Raw genomic sequence first — 18531 nt, 5'->3', positions numbered from 1 at the left:
CTGATACTTCTTTCTGACAATACAGCACTTAATTTGAAATACCCAATTTAAATCTAAATACCCAATTTATATTTCATCCAATTACATTTCACCTGAAAGTTCCAATATCTTTTTCTAAAATTAACCGAAAGGATCCTGCTAGAATAGATTTACAATCAGCACAATAACTGACCATTATAGTGATCCTCACAAAACAGAACAGATGTCTAAGTTCAAGACACCCTAAGACATTTTAACAATTCCAGTTGGGTTTGCATTTGCATGTTGCCTATGGTATCATAATTAACTTCCAATTGTTTTGTTTTTAAATTGTATGTGGTCTTTTTTAATTTTTCAAACTTTTTTTTAAAAAAGCAGATGCTGAAAAGGTTATAATGGTTACAAAACCATGCTGAAGAATTCAACAATGTGCGAATCTGAAAAAAGTAACAATAATTTAGTGGATACTGAGATTCCCATGATGCAATTTTTAAAATTTTAGCTTATTTAAATTTATCAAGCAAAAATGATAAAATACCATTTCCCTCAGTAATAATTAAAATTAATTTTAATTAAATAAGTAAATTAAAATTAAATTATAATAGAAATAACGAAACCTGAACTCCACGTTATCTGTAGGACTTCGGGGTAAGTCACAATCTCTCTGAAACTCTGTTTCCTTATCTACATACTGAAAGAGTTATACTTGTGTTTCGTTGTTGTTGTTGTTTTTGTTTTTGGCCACACCACCAGGGATCGAACCCGCTCCCCTGGCAGTGAAAGCACGGAGTCCTAACCACTGGACCGCCAGGAAAGAGTTATACTTGTTAATCTTCCAGCTCCAAAATCCTATGTACTGATGCTCTAAAATATACTTCATGACCTTTTACCCATGATCATTCTAACAACAACTCTGAGAAAAGATTTATAACCGATGTGATATAGAGATGCCAATTACATTACAAATAACTTTCATAGGTAGAATATTATTCTCAACAATTCAATCGGGGCTTCTCAACATCAACACTACTGACTCTTTGCACTGGATGATTCTTTGTTGTGGGGGTTACCACGCGCATTGTAGGATGTTTAGCATCTACACACTAGATACCAATAGAATCCCCCCAGCGTGACAACCAAATACGTCTCCAGACATTGCCAAAACCACCTCTCGTGGAGAATCACTGTATTAGATTAAAAATTTCCAGAGTTCTTTGGAGATGGGAAGGACAAAGAAGAGAAAATGTTTTTGTGACATAGGAGGAAAGGCATAAGAAAGGCTAGGAATGAACAAAACAAATTGTAGCTAAAGTCGTGATAATAATGAAAACAGCAGTATATAAAGCAGAGGAGAAAATTCACAGGTATTCCATCTGTACCTCTGTAACCATCTTCAATAAAGAGGGCCAAAGGTTTTTTAATCAGAAATTAATGAAATTAACATAATTCCTCTTCTCCCTAGCTTTTGTGAGGAGGCTAAACATTCTCAAGTTACCCACTAACTTGTATTTCAGTGTATTCTTCAAACACTGAAAATACCCACATGAAAAACACATCCCCCCACAGTTAAATACAATAAGCATCTGTTTTAATCAAATGTAAATGTGCTACAAAATGCCATGAAAAGTAACACTGAGGAATATCCTCAAGTCCTTTATGTATTTAAAGAAAGGCCGAAGACATTCAGTGTGGAGAAACTATATACATCTAAATGCTACAACGTTCACACATTCACTTTCTGACTCTTTTAACACTCACTATAAAATCAACTCAGCCATATCTTCCACCAAACAGACAAATACCCAGTATCCTTAGTCTATTCTTGGATAGGTCACCAGACTGGGAATAAGAGACCCGGAGTCTATTCCCAGCTGCAAACAGACTGGTAATCTCAAGCAAATTATTCACTCAGGTTAAGGTTCTACACCCATTTCACGCTGACAATACTGAAAATCTGCCCAGAAACAAGCACTGAGAAACCCAGGACTTCCTTCTGCACCCAAAGGACAACTGCAAACGTATTTTTAGATTTCTTAAATCTAAAAATCTGAATAGGATTTTATTTATAGCAACATTTAACATACTTGAAATTTCAAAACTGTGTGGTGCCTTTACCAACTGCCCTTCATGAAATTAATAAGAAACGCTCTGTTTTTAATCACGCCATGCCCAATTGTGTAAAACTCTATATGCAAACTACACAAATCATAATTATGTATAACAAAAAAAGCTGTTTTTAATTCAAGCTCTTGGGAAGGGCTTTAACTTTTGCATTTCCTAACTATCTAGTTTTTAGTCTGCTACACAAGTAGCTCTTTCCTGGCACTGTAATCAGTGCTTCACAAAGTCTGGAGAGCCAAAGTTTGCCCTTACAGACTAATTCTGGAAAGGCCTTAGGGCTGTTCTTACCACTAAACACGCAGGTTTTAGTAGCGCCAATATACGGATACAAGCGTACATTTTCTGCTCTTGATACCAAGTAAAAAAACTGTCTAGTAGACCTAAGTTACCCGTCTGACCTTTTCGCACACCATAAAACTGTAAACACAATACAGTCCAATATAAGATTTGAAAAAAACAGGGTTAGGACGGAAAGGAGGGTGTCAATTAACGTTCGTCGGCTCCTGCTGTCAGGCAGACACTTGTTAGGCGCCGAGAAGCCACTCACAAAGTTTGCCATCTCGCTGGGGGAAGGGGCCCCGACCGCGCCGCGGGCCCCGACCCGGAAGACGGGTGTCTGGAAGGCCCCACCGCCCGCCGTGGCCCGGGCGCGCCAGCCACCCCGGCAGGAAAAACCCCAGCTTCTCGGCGCTCCTCCGCCGCCTCCCTGCACACAGGCGCACTCACGCACGCGCGCGCACACTCACACACGTACACACAACAAAAGGAAGCCGTGCGAGCCGCGTGCGGAGGTTTGCTCCGGCGCTCAGGGAAGCCCCTCCTCCCGGCCCCCATCGCGCCGCGCGGGGCCTGCTCACTTGCTGGAGCGCCCCCCGAGGGCCCGTGGGTGCACGGATCCCCGCGGCCCGCGGCCCACCGGACCGGCCCCGCCCGGCTCGGCTCTGCTCGGCCGCGTTCGCGGGCAGCTGCGGCGGCTCTGGGCCCACCACCCGCGCAGCTCCGCCCGCCGCCGAGCCGAGCGCCGGCAAAATCCCGCCCGGGAGGGCCTGGGCTCCCAACCGGAGGGCTCCCTACTTGCCGGGTTTCTCAAGAAATAAAACTATTACACTTAATTATCCTTGGTAAAATTCCTCCCTACGTACCGTGGGATATTTAAGTCCCGTTCCTTACCGAACCACTATCAAAAGTAGTATCCAACACAACACTCCTTACAATAAGAAATCTCTTTCAGTAACCTCTTCTTTAATCCTTCCTCTTCCTCTTACTTTTCTACACCTTAGTTTACTCATTTTAGTTTTCTCTTGCCTTCCTGTTTTCAACCTATGAGACACATTTTCCCAAAAGAATAATCTTCCCTAAACCGTCTTTCCAATTTTACCCTTTTGAAATTTACTTTTCTAATAGTAACAAGATTTCTCGTAAATCCCTTCCATTACACCTCCCACTTTATACAAAACCTCTCCACAAGTAACTTCTATCATTTTATCAGCATCTACCAAATCAATTCATAAATAACTTTCTCAAATACTGCATTTTTTGTTTGTTCCTGCATTCCCTCAAAGCTAACACTCTCCAACTTAACACACACATTTGCTCCAAATTGCCCTCAAATTTTGTGAACCTATTCCAGAGAGGCCACCAAAGTCACTGAAAAATCTATTTCCTAAACATACCCCAATAACTTAATGATCTTTCCAAATATTCTCTACCAATTCATTTGAATCACTCTTAACAAGACTACCATACATTTCCCCAAAGACTCTAATTACAGAACCTAATCAGATTAACACATTATCTCTACCATTATATGTATCTACACATGCAGGTGTATATGTATGTGTTGACAAGTATATAGGGGACCCTGCAAAACATCAAGTGTGTATTTCATTCTAATCCCTTATATATTGGCTCCTCTCAAATTTACAAGGAAAACTCCTTCACACCAACCAAGATTTTCAAGCATCCATCCCGTCTTGTGTAGTCATTTATCTATGTTAAATTAACGTATCATTTTAAAACATACTGTCTCCACTTCTACAATAATCATTCCTCACACCTTCCTTAAGATATCCATCATTAGTCTAACCCACACAATCCACTCAAATATTCAGAATATCCCCCACTCGCCCAGGCCTAGCTATGTCTAAGGCAGGTCCTAGAAACAATTCTAGACTATTGGCAGATTATAGCTAAGTTGTGAATTGAATAAAGCAACATCCCTGGGCTGTCTCAGGCCTTCAAAGCTCTGGGTGGTCTCCATATCCTTCATTATTAAATTTGGTGATTGACTAAATGTAGAAATAAAGGAAGAGAAAAAAAAAAAAAAAGATGAATGACCCAGGGCTAGATTTTGGAACTAATTCTGAAGCAAAGCTGCAATAGGACGGAAAACCAATACTATATATTTTGTGCTTTGTCGTATTTTTCTCACTGCCACTAAATAAGCTCTCTCTCGGAAACGTGAAAGAATATCAAAAACCCTGATCTGAACAGGGAGGGTCAGAAAGTATTCTTTGCTCAGAGGCTGAAAGAGTTCATTTATCATGTGAAGAATATAATGCAAATACTAAGGATTTGAAGCATACAGTATTTTTCCCTTAATGGTTTAAAATGCCAGTTGCTAGAACCACAGCGAGGCACTAGTGGAGAATCTCTAAAAGCAGTTAGGTGAGCATTTGAGAGTCAAGTCTTTCATAGTACAAGGGAAAAGTTGCCAGAAGACAAAGTCTGACAAAAATCAATGCTACTATGTAACTGGACAAGCAAAAGTTCCATAGCAGAGACAAAGCCAATGGATAAGAGGCCTGGTCTAGGTCTTAAACACCATCAATGGAAGATGATGAAGGTTTCAAGCCCTGAGGTGATAATGCTGAAGACTTAAAACAAAACAGGGACTTTCCTGGTGGCACAGTGGTTAAGAATCCGCCTGCCAACGCAGGGGACACAAGTTCGAGCCCTGGTCTGGTAAGATACCACATGCCATGGAGCAACTAAGCCTGTGCGCCACAACTACTGAGCCTGCGCTCTAGAGCCTGTGAGCCACAACTACTGAAGCCCACGCACCTAGAGCCCGTGCTCTGCAACAAGAGAAGCCACCGCAAAGAGAAGCCCGCGCACCACAATGAAGAGTAGCCCCTGCTCGCTGCAACTAGAGAAAGCCCGCACGCAGCGACGAAGACCCAACGCAGCCAAAACTAAATTAATTAATTAAAAAGAATAAAATAAAACAAAACAAAAAAAGAAGCAATGTTTCAGTTTTAGCTCTCTTTTGGTTTTGGAATTGGCATGACAGCTCCTTTAGAAATGTTCAATAAACGATAAATAACTAGAAATAAGAAAGCATATTTAGAACCATATACCTATATAGATAATAAATGAAATGAAAAAACAGAGCAGGCCACCCTCCTAAGAACACTAAGAAATATATGAGATAAAAGTCATAGCCAAAAGAAAAAAGAAAAAAAACTACAGAAGCCATTTTAGATCCCTTAGGACACCTCCTTTTACCATCCACCCCATTCTTTCCACTTTTTACCTGAACCTCTTTACATATACAAGTTATCACCACACAATTTTTGCAAACAAAGTTTGATGTGGTTTTGAGGCACTCAAGTAGAGATCAAAGATCTCAATGTTTCTATCATTCATGTTATTTTTTTAAAAAGTTATGCATGATATACTATCACCTTTATAATAACGTCAAGGATAGCAAGGATTGTCCTTACATGCACAGAGATGGAATAGGGTCCTGGCATTGTTTCCTAGGTAGCATTATGTTTTCTCCATATTTTCTCTGTTACAAGCTACTCACTGTCCTCTTCGGCTTACTCTTATTCCTATTCAGGGCAACTCCAACCTCCTCATTCATTTCTATCCATTTACTAGCTCCTATCAGCTTATCCATGTTCTACTGTCAACAAACTGCCCCATGTCTTTTGCCTTTCATATTAGTACACCTCCACCTCACCATTTTTTTTCTTTCATTGTCTCATTTCTAATCCACGAATATCTCTCAGTTGAATTTATCTCGGTATACTACACATGAATGGAAATGATTTTGCAAGTATAATTTATTTATAAAAAATTTAAAGAACTGGTGAATGTAACAAATCCATCTTTTTATCTCCATCACCATGCCACAACAATTCAATCACTATCACCTCTTGTCTGGATACCTCCTCATCTTATCTCAAGCTTGGCTTTTCCTCAACAACCTGCTTCTCAGGACTTAGCTATCCATTCTCCTACTCCTTCAGCTTGATAAAAGCACCAACTGCTTCTTCTTGTTCCACAAGGCCACTCCCGCTGCTCTTCTATCACTAAAAAAATCTCTTTGCAGTTCCCATTACTCACTTAAACCATTCCATCTGCAACATCTACCAGGTTCCAGAATCCTTCCCACCTTCCTTCCCCAAAGACTTCAATTCTACTTTGTCCCATATTCAGTCATTATCCTCAGTGACTGAGGTGCTGAAGAACTGCACGCTGACCTTCCTCAACTCCTAAAACCTTCATCTGCACTTCAGCCACCCACACATATATACTGAAAACAGATCATCAATTGGAAGTGCTGTACCACTAGGATTGTAACTTCAGAGATCTTTTATTTTTTTTTTTAACCACAACTACTTTATTTTCTAGGTCTACACCTGCTCTTCACCTCCTTCTGGCTTCACTTATCTCCCTACACAGTTTAAATTTGTCCATCAGCCATTTTAATACTGCCCTCTCCGGAATATCATGACCTCCCATTTACATTCACCATGCATCTCCCCAAAGAGAGACAATCTTCACCATCTGTTTTTTCCACACCCACACACTAGGTGTTAAGCGCCACCAGAAACCTATGAAATCTTCTACAACTGACTTATTCTAAATACAACTCTCCATCTCATTGACTAATCCAAATCAGTTTCACATTTAAGTTCTTAATCTCATCAAATACTCGATCTCTTCCATAAAATTCCCTCAGATCACAACTTCTCCACCTGTAATCAAATCCCCTTTATAGCCTCTAAAATGCTGTATCTTTTCATCCATCTGTTGCTTCTTGCCTTCAGTTTTGGAAAAAGAGTTGTTCCTCCTTCCTAAAATAAACTTAATACAGTTCCTATAGCCGATGCTTCCATATTCTCCCAACCCACTTAGCCCTTTAACCCTATGCACTCTGGTCTCCAAATTGCTCTCTTGAAGACCAAAAAACAATTCCATGACCAAATCCTATGACCCACCACCCAAGTTCTTATCCTCTCTTTGGCAATGACACTTGAACTACCTCCTTTGATTTACATCACTGTAACACATGATTCTACTCTGGTCTCTGTAGTTGCTTCTTCTGTCTCCAGTGACTTCTAGTCCTCTTCTTAGCCCAAAGAGTGGGTATTTTTCCCAAGTTCTGTCCTGGAGCTATCTCCAATCCTCTCCCCCTCAGGGTTTCATCCCTTACCACTGTTTCTACATTTTCTATCCTCATATGGGTATCTTCCCCCACAGCTCCCCAAAATAATTTTTAAACCATCACCTTCTGCTACAATCTAATTTATTCCTGAGAAATTAGAATACATAATTATTGCTTTTAAACTAAATTCTTCAATTACTGCTTCAATTAACACCTCAATCATTAATCCAGATAATTTTACAGCCATCAGCGCCCTACCAAACCCAGAATTAGTAGCTTCAATTACCGACTCTATGTACACGTTCCCAAATCTCCACTGGAACTCTTTCCTCAGCTGAAGCCAAAATTTTTAACTCTAGCTAGATAACTCTCCTTAGATACTTCCACTGGTGCCTCACATACTGGTCAATGTGTCTTAAAACCAAAGTAGCCATTCTTCCCCACCAAAATGGTTCTGCTAATGGATCCAATAATTTCTTTTAATGGCACCACCATTCTCACAGTCACCCAAACTAAATGTCCTGGAGTTTCCCTTAACTTTTCTTTTTCTCTTTTTCTTCACTGTTTCCCAAAAGCCCATATGCCATCAAATCCTTCAATTCTTTCTTTGAAATATTTCTTACATCAATCCCTTTCCTTTTATTCCCACTACCACTATCCCAACTTAGATTCTCAATACTTCACACTTCTGTCATAATCTTCTAGTTACTAGGTTCTCCTCATTGCAAAAAACAGAGAAACAAACAAAACAGGTCACCAGATTAGTATTCTTAAACCCACTCAGAAATCATCAGTGGCTCTCCACTACATACTGAGTCAAGTTAAAACTCTTTATTATTTCCAAAAAGTAGGAACTACTCAATTTTCCAACAATCATGGAATGGATAAATACATTGTGGTATATTCACATAATGAACCCCACAGAGCAATGAAAAAGAATGAACTACTGCTGCACATATCATGGATGAATTTCACAGACATATGGTAAGCACAGGAAACCAGACACAGAAGTATGATTCCACTAATATGAAATTCAAAAACGTACAAAACTACTCTGTGTGATAGAGGTCAGAATAGTAGTTACTTTTGGTTGAAGGAGACATCACCTTGGAGGGGACACATGAGGAAACCTTCCGGGATGTTGGGAATGTTCTTTGTATTGAACTGGGTGGTGATTACATCAATGTAAACCTAAAAGAAAAAATTAACCTGTACTCTTAAGATTTGAGCATTCTTTTTTTTTTTGAATCTTTGTTTTTTTTATACAGCAGGTTCTTATTAGTTATCTATTTTATACATATTAGTGTATATATGTCAATCCCAATCTCCCAATTCATCCCACCCCCACCACCACCCCACCCCCTCCACTTTCCCCCCTTGGAGAGCATTCTGTATGTTATTTCTCAACAAATTTTTAAAAACCAGTTTGGTCTGGATTTTTAGATGTCTACTTTACAGCTTTATTTTCTCCTCCATTCATCAACATGAACTCTAAATTCCAGCTAACGTAGACCACCAACCCCTCAGCATATCCAGAATTTTTCTCACTGTCACTCATATCACTCCTTCCTCTTGGAATGCCAACCCTCATCATCATGCCTACTATAATCCTATTTATCCTTTAAGCTCTAAGCTACCTACCAATTCGTCCACAAAGTTTAACCTGCCATAGTACTTCTGTCATAGACAGGTGTGTACACATTTTTGTCCCTGGATAAGCTCCTGAAGAATATGAACATGTTTATGTCGTATATAAATGTGTATCCTTCATACTGCCTACCTGCCTACAACAGAACCTTGCACACAGTAAGTATACAAAAATATTTCCTGAATTAATAAATCCTGGCAGACCATCAAAAGCACCCTCCAATCTTTTTTTTTTTTTTTTTAATTTATTTATTTATTTATTTATTTTTGGCTGTGTTGGGTCTTCGTTTCTGGGCGAGGGCTTTCTCTAGTTGTGGCAAGCAGGGGCCACTCTTCATCGTGGTGCGCGGGCCTCTCACTATCGCGGCCTCTCTTGTTGCGGGGCACAGGCTCCAGACGCGCAGGCTCAGTAGTTGTGGCTCGCGGGCCTAGTTGCTCAGCGGCATGTGGGATCTTCCCAGACCAGGGCTCGAACCCGTGTCCCCTGCATTGGCAGGCAGATTCTCAACCACTGCGCCACCAGGGAAGCCCAGCACCCTCCAATCTAAACCCTCCTTCTCAAACCTATCTATCGCTGTCTTCACTCACTATGCAATCCTCACCTTACATATTTAATCATTCAGCAAACAACTGAGGACCTACTACATGCAAGAAACTGTAACTATCTATTCTAATGTACCCTACCAAACTACCCAAAGATGTAACCCAATTTCAGCTGCTGCCTTTTGACTCTTTCCCCAACTCTAATTTTCTAGTCATCTTCCCCTCCTCTCTCCGTCCAGTCACATCCCACTCCCTCATTTCTAATCCTCCTATCAAACTAATTCAAGCCCTTCTTAGTTTCTCCTGTAGCCTCCTAACTGGGCTTCTCACCTGCAATCATACTCTACCACCACACTGCCCGCAATCTATCCTGTATGGTATAGCTATTGTCAGATTAAGGTATCTAATATACAGTCCTTGGTTCAATTCTCTACTCAAAAAAAGTTCAGTAGCTCTATGCATGCTTTAAATCCTAGACTAACATATTTTAATCCTCACAGCAACCCTTGCCAGAAGGTATAATGATTATCAATTTCCTGATGAGAAAACTGAGGTTCAGGAAGGAAGTAATTCTCTCCATAATCATAGTGGAGGTAAATAGTAGAAGGGACAAAACTAAAACCCAGCTTGTTTGCTTACCAAGCACAACACTATGTTACATCAAATACAAACTACTTAGCTTAGCTTTCAAGGCCATCCATTTTCAACCCAACCCCAACTGAGCCTTCCTACCTTATATCAAAGTATGCCCTATTCATGAACTCTGTGTTCCAAACTACAGGTTATGATCAATTACTTAGTTCATCATGAAATCAATTTAATGAGTGACAGCCATCTTTTCTTTTTTTCTTTTTAGCCAAACAATAATAGAAAACATAGAGTGCATCCAACATGGTAAGGACAGTTATTGTTATTGAAACCTTTTGTTTTATACATATACACAAACATTCATACATGCCTATGTTAGGTGAAGATACGACATGTTTTCCTTACTGTGGATCATAGTAAAAAAAATTAAAACCAACTCACTATTCCTCACATCTCCTTGGCTGCTCACCTCCATGCTTTTGCTTTTGCTAATCCCTTGGGTTGGAATGCTCTTTCTAATAATTTCTGCCAGTCAGAATCCTGTCCATCCCTTCAAAGACTAGCTAAAATGCCACTTCCATGCTACTAAATGCAGTCCCAGGCTTTCCCCTAATCAAATGTTTTTTCCCACCTTTTAACTTAAGTAACATTATTTTTCTCATAATACATTTGTGATCACAGTGTAGTTATTTGTGCTTAAGTCCAGCCCCTCTATTAGAATCTAAATCCCAAAGGATGTATCCCTGATTGCATCTAACAGTGCTTTTGCACATAACAAATGTGCATTACCTGCTGACTAAAAAAACTCATCCCATTATTTTCTGAAACCTCAGTTATAAATCAACATCATAAATAATTTCCACTACATTCCAAACTTCTGAAACTCTCATCCTTCAAACAGTCTTACCATCTTCCTCCCACAATTAGCCATTTCCAATAATCCTCTACCTTCAATCTTCCCTTGCTTTCCTCTAACCATAACCTGTCATATATCAATAACCTTTTTCTTCTTTCAGAATCATACTTTCCATCAAATAACACCTTTCCTTCTCCAATGCTTATCTTCCACTTTATTCTTAGTTCTCTAACATCCATAATGATAGGTCTTATATTCTTTAAACAGATATTTCTTTCATTTTCTCTTCAACTAGACTTCAATTATTTCAATTCATCTATGGTATACATATTTTTGTCAGCCCCATTAAACCCTTTGTAGAAAAAGGCAGGTTATGAATAAATAAATTGAAACAAAACATATAGATAATTTAGATAAATTACCTCAGATACTTTCTCATTCATTCATTTATTCAACAAGCACGTGTCTACTGGACACATGTCCTCAATTCTCTTGTCTATTCTATTCTGTAATTCAGAAAGCAACTTTGAGAAAAGCATGCAGGAAACAGAGCCGAGTTGACTCATACTCTTCACTCACAGAGACCAAGTCATTTGTGGGGTACAGGCTCAAAAAAGGAAAAACTACAAGTTATACTAGACATAGATGGAAATAGAGCACCCCCCCCCACCAGTTGTTTCAGGGGGCTCAAAATCTACCCAGCAAAGGTAAATTTGAAAAGGAACCAACCAGTAGGAGTAGCTAAAATGAAACAGGCAGAAAGCCTTCAGACAAAAATAGATCCAGACTCTAGGTTCATTCTAGGGCTGCAAGAGAAATTTGGAGCAATTTAGTTCCTGTCCTGAGATCCCTAAGAAATCCTTTCAAATATCCAGCTAAAGTACAGTACACTTAAATCCTTTCCCCAAACCTTAGCCAATGCTCATTTCTCCATTCTCTGAACTCCTACAGCACTTACTGTCTGTAAAACTCATGTGGGAACTTAATCATAAACTACCTTTTTCACAGTAATGAACTGTTAACAAACAGAGCCAGAATTTACTTACGTATTAAAATCAGTGTGGTCCTCTTTAAAACAGTTACCTTGGGAGGCTACCACTTACTTATTTATTCACTCCATCTATCCAACCATCTGATGCATTTAACCAAAATTCATCTAGTACCTAACTAATTACATGTGAAGCTATTGCCACTGTTCAAAATATTTCCAAATTCCTCTTTGGGAGTACTTTCCAAAGTTAGTTAATAAGTCAATCAAGAAAATCATCCCCATTTCTATGACTAACTAAATTTAAACCAAAACTATTCTTTATTCACGCTACTTGATACTGACAGATCTTCAACATTTCTAAAAATCAAATCTTTCAAACTAAAAAGATTTGTCCCCAATGAGACCATTCAGAATAACATTATGCCTTGTATTATTTGTAACTGTGCCATCCTAGAGGGATTATGAACTCCTAGAGAATAGGGACCATGTTTTACTCACCTTTATAGATTCCCTCCCCTCAAGAGCACACAATAGGTACTCAATATATAAGTAAACTGTATATAATGTGCTAGACGATAAATCAGAAAAGGTGTTCTAAAAATGTTTTGAACACTAGTACTGAAAGTGACTACCAAAATACAAAAATCCTCATCTGGAGGTACTGTATACTTTTGATACTTGTTTTAAAAAATCAATTTTCTGAAAGAACTGAGGATTGTGGGAGAGAATGGAGGATTGTGGGAGAGAAACAATTGTGGGAGGGAAAGAACTGTGGAATATAATAGGGAATTTGGAGAAAGAATGGGTAATTTTGTAAAAGAAGGGGTAATTTTGTGAAAGAAGGGGTAATTGTGATAGAGTGGCAAGAAAGGGAATTTGGGGATACATGCGGAATTGTAAGAGAGATGGAGATTCTGAAAGGAAAAAGAATAGTGGAAGGGACAGGGAATTTTAGGAAAGAATGGAGGATTGTGGGGAAAACGCAGACTGTGGGAGAGCCAGGGAACTGTGGGAAAAAAGAGGAAAATATCAATTTTCTGAAATCTTACACTGCTATAGAATTACTTCACAAATGTCTTTCTCCCCCTAAAAGAATAAAAATACCATAAATTCCTTGAGGGAAGAAACTTCACCTAACACTTTTTTATTATCCTAAAAACGAATTAAATCAGACAGATTCTTAAAACAGCTAAAGATCTCTAAACAGTCATTTAGGCCTAAGGTAAGAAAATCCAAATTAAACCAGCCCCCAGCTCCAGACCAGATTTACTCAGATTAAACTAGCCTCAGATTGGAAGAGAACCTTTGGTCCCACCCATTAGGTGTTTCTGCAGGATTGTTCCAGTCCCATTTTAATCCATTCTGCCTTCCCTTATATCTAAAGGCCTTCCCCAGTCAGATATCCCTTTGTCCTTCACTCTCTCAAATACATACACACACAATTTTGTCTGCAATACCTCCATAGTGCTCAGCAATTCCACACAGTCCCACCACCATCAGTAACGGTGAACACTACTTTCTATCAAACATTCAACAAGTACTTACTAAGCACTTAAGAATCAAGCTGGGGGGCTTCCCTGGTGGCGCAGTGGTTAAGAATCTGCCTGCCAATGCAGGGGACACAGGTTCGAGCCCTGGGCCGGGAAGATCCCACATGCCGCAGAGCAACTAAGCCCGTGCGTCACAACTACTGAGCCTGCGCTCTAGAGCCCGCGAGCCACAACTACTGAGCCCACGTGCCACAACTACTGAAGCCCGTGGTGCCTAGACCCCGTGCTCCGCAACAAGAGAAGCCACCACAATGAGAAGCCCGCGCACCGCAACAACAGAGTAGCCCCCGCTCACCACAACTAGAGAAAGCCCGCGCACAGCAACGAAGACCCAACGCAGCCAAAAATAAATAAATAAAATAAATTAATTTTTAAAAAAAATTTTAAAAAGAATCAAGCTGGGACTTCCCTGGTGGTGCAGTGGTTAAGAATCCGCCTGCCAATGCAGGGGACATGGGTTCGATCCCTGGTCCAGGAAGATCCCACGTGCCACAGAGCAACTAAGCCCATGCGCCACAACTACTGAGCCCGTGTGCCACAACTACTGAAGCCCATTAGCCTAGAGCCCACGCTCTGCAACGAGAGGAGCCATCACAATGAGAGAGCCTGAGCACCGCAAGGAAGAGTAGCCCCCGCTCGCCACAACTACAGAAAGCCCACACGCAGCAACGAAGACCCAACACAGCCAAAAATAAATAAATAAATTAATTAATTAATTAATTAATTAATTAATTGACAGAAACAAGCTGTTGTGAGTTTCCCCAGAGATTAAAGAAAGTCTCAGATCTAGAGCAGGTTACAATCTAGCTACCATTTGCAAAACAAAGAGAAATAATTCCCATAAACTAGTATAAGATTCAGCACTATATAATCAACATATGAGTGCTATTCTTATTCAAAGTAAGGAAGATTCTCAAGAGGTGGGGTTACTTAAACAAGACTCCTGAAAAGAGGAGCAACATCTTTCTTTCTATACACCCAATATCTGTCACCCTGACTCAGGGACGTTGTACCTCATACTAAATTTCAAAAACCAGTATTTTATGAATCTATCATAATACATGAGCAGCATGCTCTTTTCCACCGTATTCCCAACTTATTAGTGACTTAAATATGCTAATTTCCTTAAAGACTGCCACAAATCTGTCTCACCACTGTAAAAATCTCCTTCACAGTCAACTATATCCAAATGTCCTCAGAATTCTTTACCTTTTCTTCAGCCTCCCACAAAATTATCACCATCTCCATCATACCCTGTCCCTCATCCTCCTCTCCCTCTTATCAAATTTCCCCATCCCTCCCTCTCTCCTCCACAAAGAAGAAACACATATTCACACCAATCCATTCCTTCCTTCCTAAACATAAGAACTGCCACAGAAGCCTGGAAAGAACAATCAAGGACCATTTTAATCCATTCCCAGATTCCCCACACTAAAACTCTCCTGAAGACTGTCAAAGAATTCTGCACAGTTGACCTGGTAACTACTTCCAAGATGAACAACTATCACTGCCAAGCAACTCCTCCTCATCTCTAACCAGCAACACTTATGCTGCAAAGATGCTATTTCCTACAACCTAGTCTTTCCTAAAGGTCCATCCATCAAACTTCCCTTAATCATCTCACCCAGTTTTTCCAGTCTAATTTTAAATGTTTTTCTTTAAGAATATTAAAGATATAAAGATATCAATTAAAAAGCTAAAATAATAACTATCAAAGTTTGAAAAGGAGAAAAGGTATAATGACAGTGACACAAATCCTTTCCACTCATAGTAAGAAGTCTCTTGACTCCTTTTTTAACATCATTTTGATCAATCAAGAAATAAGAGTACATGCATATTACTTGGAGACCTAGAGAAAAGCATGATAAGAACTATAAAAAGTAATGATTAAAAGTAGTCTCTGGAAAGTGGGACTGCAATGGACAGGTGAGACAGGGGTTATTGCTTTTCATTATAAGCTCCCTCAGGACAATTTTTTAAATTATGTACATGTATAATTTCATATAATTTAAAGGAGAGAAAAATAATGATATACTTTATTTAAATCCATTAAACTTACAAAAATTAAAAGAACTGATAATATACAGTGCCAAAGAGGGGAAGGAAAACAGACTTTCTCATACTATGATGACAATAAAAATGGGTACATGCTACTATGTAATATATTGAAGCCCTTAAAAAGAACAAATAACTCCAAATGTACTGACATGGAAAGTTTTCCAGATCTTTTAAAAATAATCCTGGATTATTTCTATAAGAAAAATTTTAATAAAAGCCCTTATCTACTCAAATGCTAAATTATTCTCCTTTAGAGTTATTTGCTGAAAGAATGAATGACTGAATTTTCCCATCCCTCCCCCAAATTTCTGTCTTCGCGTTTAATCCCTCCACCCTCTATATCCATAAAAGGGTTTTTCATACTACCCTCTCTTCAGTTTAATTAATTAACATATAACAACATAATGTGTATATAGTCTTTCTTAATAATACAAAAGGTGACTAATTTTCAGATACATTTTAAGGGTATGGTTCTAGCCCAGAGTTCCCTCTTCAAAATCCAGTCCGGTGTGAGCTCAGCAAATCCAACAGCCTGGGTACATTTCCTGATAGGGAAATGCTAGTACTCCCTCCAACCTGGCTCTAGAATCATCCAGTCTCTTCAGGTTCTCCTAGACCTCAAAACAACCAGTCCTGACCTCCTTGCAACTTAAGACCAAAACAGATATCCTAATCCTCCATTCTGCAGGCCCACACTTTGTAGGCTGATGCACTTTCTTCAATACCACCATGCCTCAGTGAGAGTATCCATTCAGGAACAGTGAATGGCAAAAGATCTCCCACCAGCCCCAGGGTTATGGAACCAATCCAGTCAGTTAGACTAACGTGAGCTACAAATCGAGTCTCCAAAGAAGGGCCACCAAGCATGAATTCTCCCCACCATTAATTATAACCCTGTGTACTGCAACCCAAGCTGCATAATATGGCAACAGTTCTCTTGGACCAGATAAGCTGGGCAGTGAAGAAGAAAACCGCCAAGTCAAGTAATTTCCATTCCAGCATCTGCCAGCATAGAGTTCACCCAGCCTCTGGTAAGTGATAATATTTCAAAATTGCTAAAATCTAAACTCCATGGCCTAGAGAATCCCTGTAGGCCAGGCATTTTCTTAAGGTCTGCTTCAGAGATTCTCATATTCACTGGTGCAGGTCTAAAATGTCTCAGACCAAACGACAGACTAAGGTCTAATTCTCAGTGACCCCAACCACTGCCGGTACCCGCACTTACCGGATGTCATCTACAGAAGAGCCCAAACAGGTTTGGAACTAGGCCATCCTGGCCCATCTGGAATAACTCTTTAGTCCTTGGGCCAACACTTACTAATTCTGCTACATCTGTCTATTCTATCATGCATTCTCTTCATATTCTCCAGTATTTAGCACTCCCTCTTGCTTCAAACCTACCCTTTCTATTCAGGGAAACTCCTTATATCCCTTCTTTTCTTTCCTTAGAAACGCTTCAGTTCTTTCCACAACGAAATACCTAATGTATCTGCACAATGAACACCCCCCCAGAATCCTCAAGACTCCTCCACAGCCACCCCCTGCATTCCTCCACCTACCCGGCATCTTTCCCTCCGGCCTCTCTCCTAGTGCACGCTCCCACTACGTTTCCTGCAAGGATTCTCTTTTCTCCAACCCCTGCCCTTCCCTTCTCCCAAAGAACACATTCAGGCAGCAACAGTGACTGAGGCCTGCGGTGCATAAAGCACTGCACCAGGCACGGTGATCAGAGACCTGGTGTCTTCCTAAGCTTTTCACACCCACACCCAGCACCCTCTGGCCACCCTGTGCAACCATCCCACCTCCTTCCCTACCTCTGACACCCCCCTCAGGCCTCGGAGGCCGCCTTCTCGCTTCAGCCACCCCCGTCATTATCCTTTCTCAACCCCCCAACCCACCATCCGCGCCCTGCTTCCTCCCGTCCCCCAGCCAGCTCCTGCGTTTCCCTCGGCCTCGGCCGGTCCCCTGGCCACCCTCGGCCTCGCCACGGCCCGCTCCCCCCGGGTCAGGCCGTTACCGCCGCGCGCTCCCCCCGCGCGCCGCCCCCTCCCCCTCCCTCCCCCGGGCCCGGGCCTGCCAGGCCGAGCGCTTTACCGCGGGCGGGTGCCGAGTCGCGCGGTCACCGATTGCAGACGGCGGCAGCTTCAACCTTTCTAGGGGCCTTAAGAGGAGGGGAAGGGGGGAGGGGGGAGAACTTTTGCTGTGGCAGCTTCGGCAACAGCTCCCACCCCTGCGCCTTTCTCCTCTTCCTCCCCCTCCTCCTCCTCCTCTTCCTCCTTCTCTTCCTCCTCCCAGAGCAGTAGAGACGCAGACATGCCGCGGCTAGAGCGCCGCCGCGGTCGCCGCCACTGCCGGCGCGGTGCATTGTGGGAAGCCCCGCACACGGGGAAGCGCTCGGCGGCGCCGGCCCTCCCTGGGCCGGGGACCAGGCTGGGAAGACCCAGCGTGGCTTCGATTCCGGCGCCTGCGTGTCACCAGCCCAGTGTGGCCGGGGAAGCTGGCCCTGAGCCGCGGGGTCCCTTCGGGCTGGGCCTGGGAGGAAAGCAATTTGAAAAAGATCAGAACTGAGGAAATGTCTATGAGACGGGGGTCCGCCTTCAGCTTTAATCAGTGCTTATCGCTCTGAGAAGTGGAGGACTCGGTGGCCGGGTGCATTTCAGGCTCGGGGCAAAGGAAGGGGCGGGGACCTAAGTGAAAGGTTATCTTTCAGAATTTTTTGGCTTTTTCGTTTCTCCTCTCTTCCCCAGTCCTCTTCCCTGCGACCTCCAGTCGTTGACCACCAGCACCCCAAATGCTACCT

At 41.3% G+C, this 18531-nt stretch overlaps 1 protein-coding gene across 3 annotated transcripts in view; it reads right to left on the bottom strand.

Annotated features, from left to right (window-relative positions):
- ZNF148 (zinc finger protein 148) overlaps positions 1 to 18009 on the bottom strand; it is a 122148-nt gene extending 104139 nt beyond the window's left edge. For 2 of the 3 annotated variants that reach the window (XM_068546577.1, XM_068546579.1), the window contains exon 1: positions 17826 to 18009. The gene's annotated coding sequence lies outside the window, so the exon portion shown is untranslated. Of the gene's footprint in view, positions 1 to 8582; positions 8601 to 17825 lie in introns of those variants that run through there. The other variant, XM_068546578.1, reaches the window with a different exon arrangement.
- Positions 18010 to 18531: the final 522 nt, after the last annotated feature.

The sequence above is a fragment of the Eschrichtius robustus genome, chromosome 6 (assembly GCF_028021215.1).
Source record: "Eschrichtius robustus isolate mEscRob2 chromosome 6, mEscRob2.pri, whole genome shotgun sequence".
In the NCBI taxonomy this organism is placed as follows: Eukaryota; Metazoa; Chordata; class Mammalia; order Artiodactyla; family Eschrichtiidae; genus Eschrichtius; species Eschrichtius robustus.
This window is presented reverse-complemented; position numbering and strand designations above follow the sequence as displayed.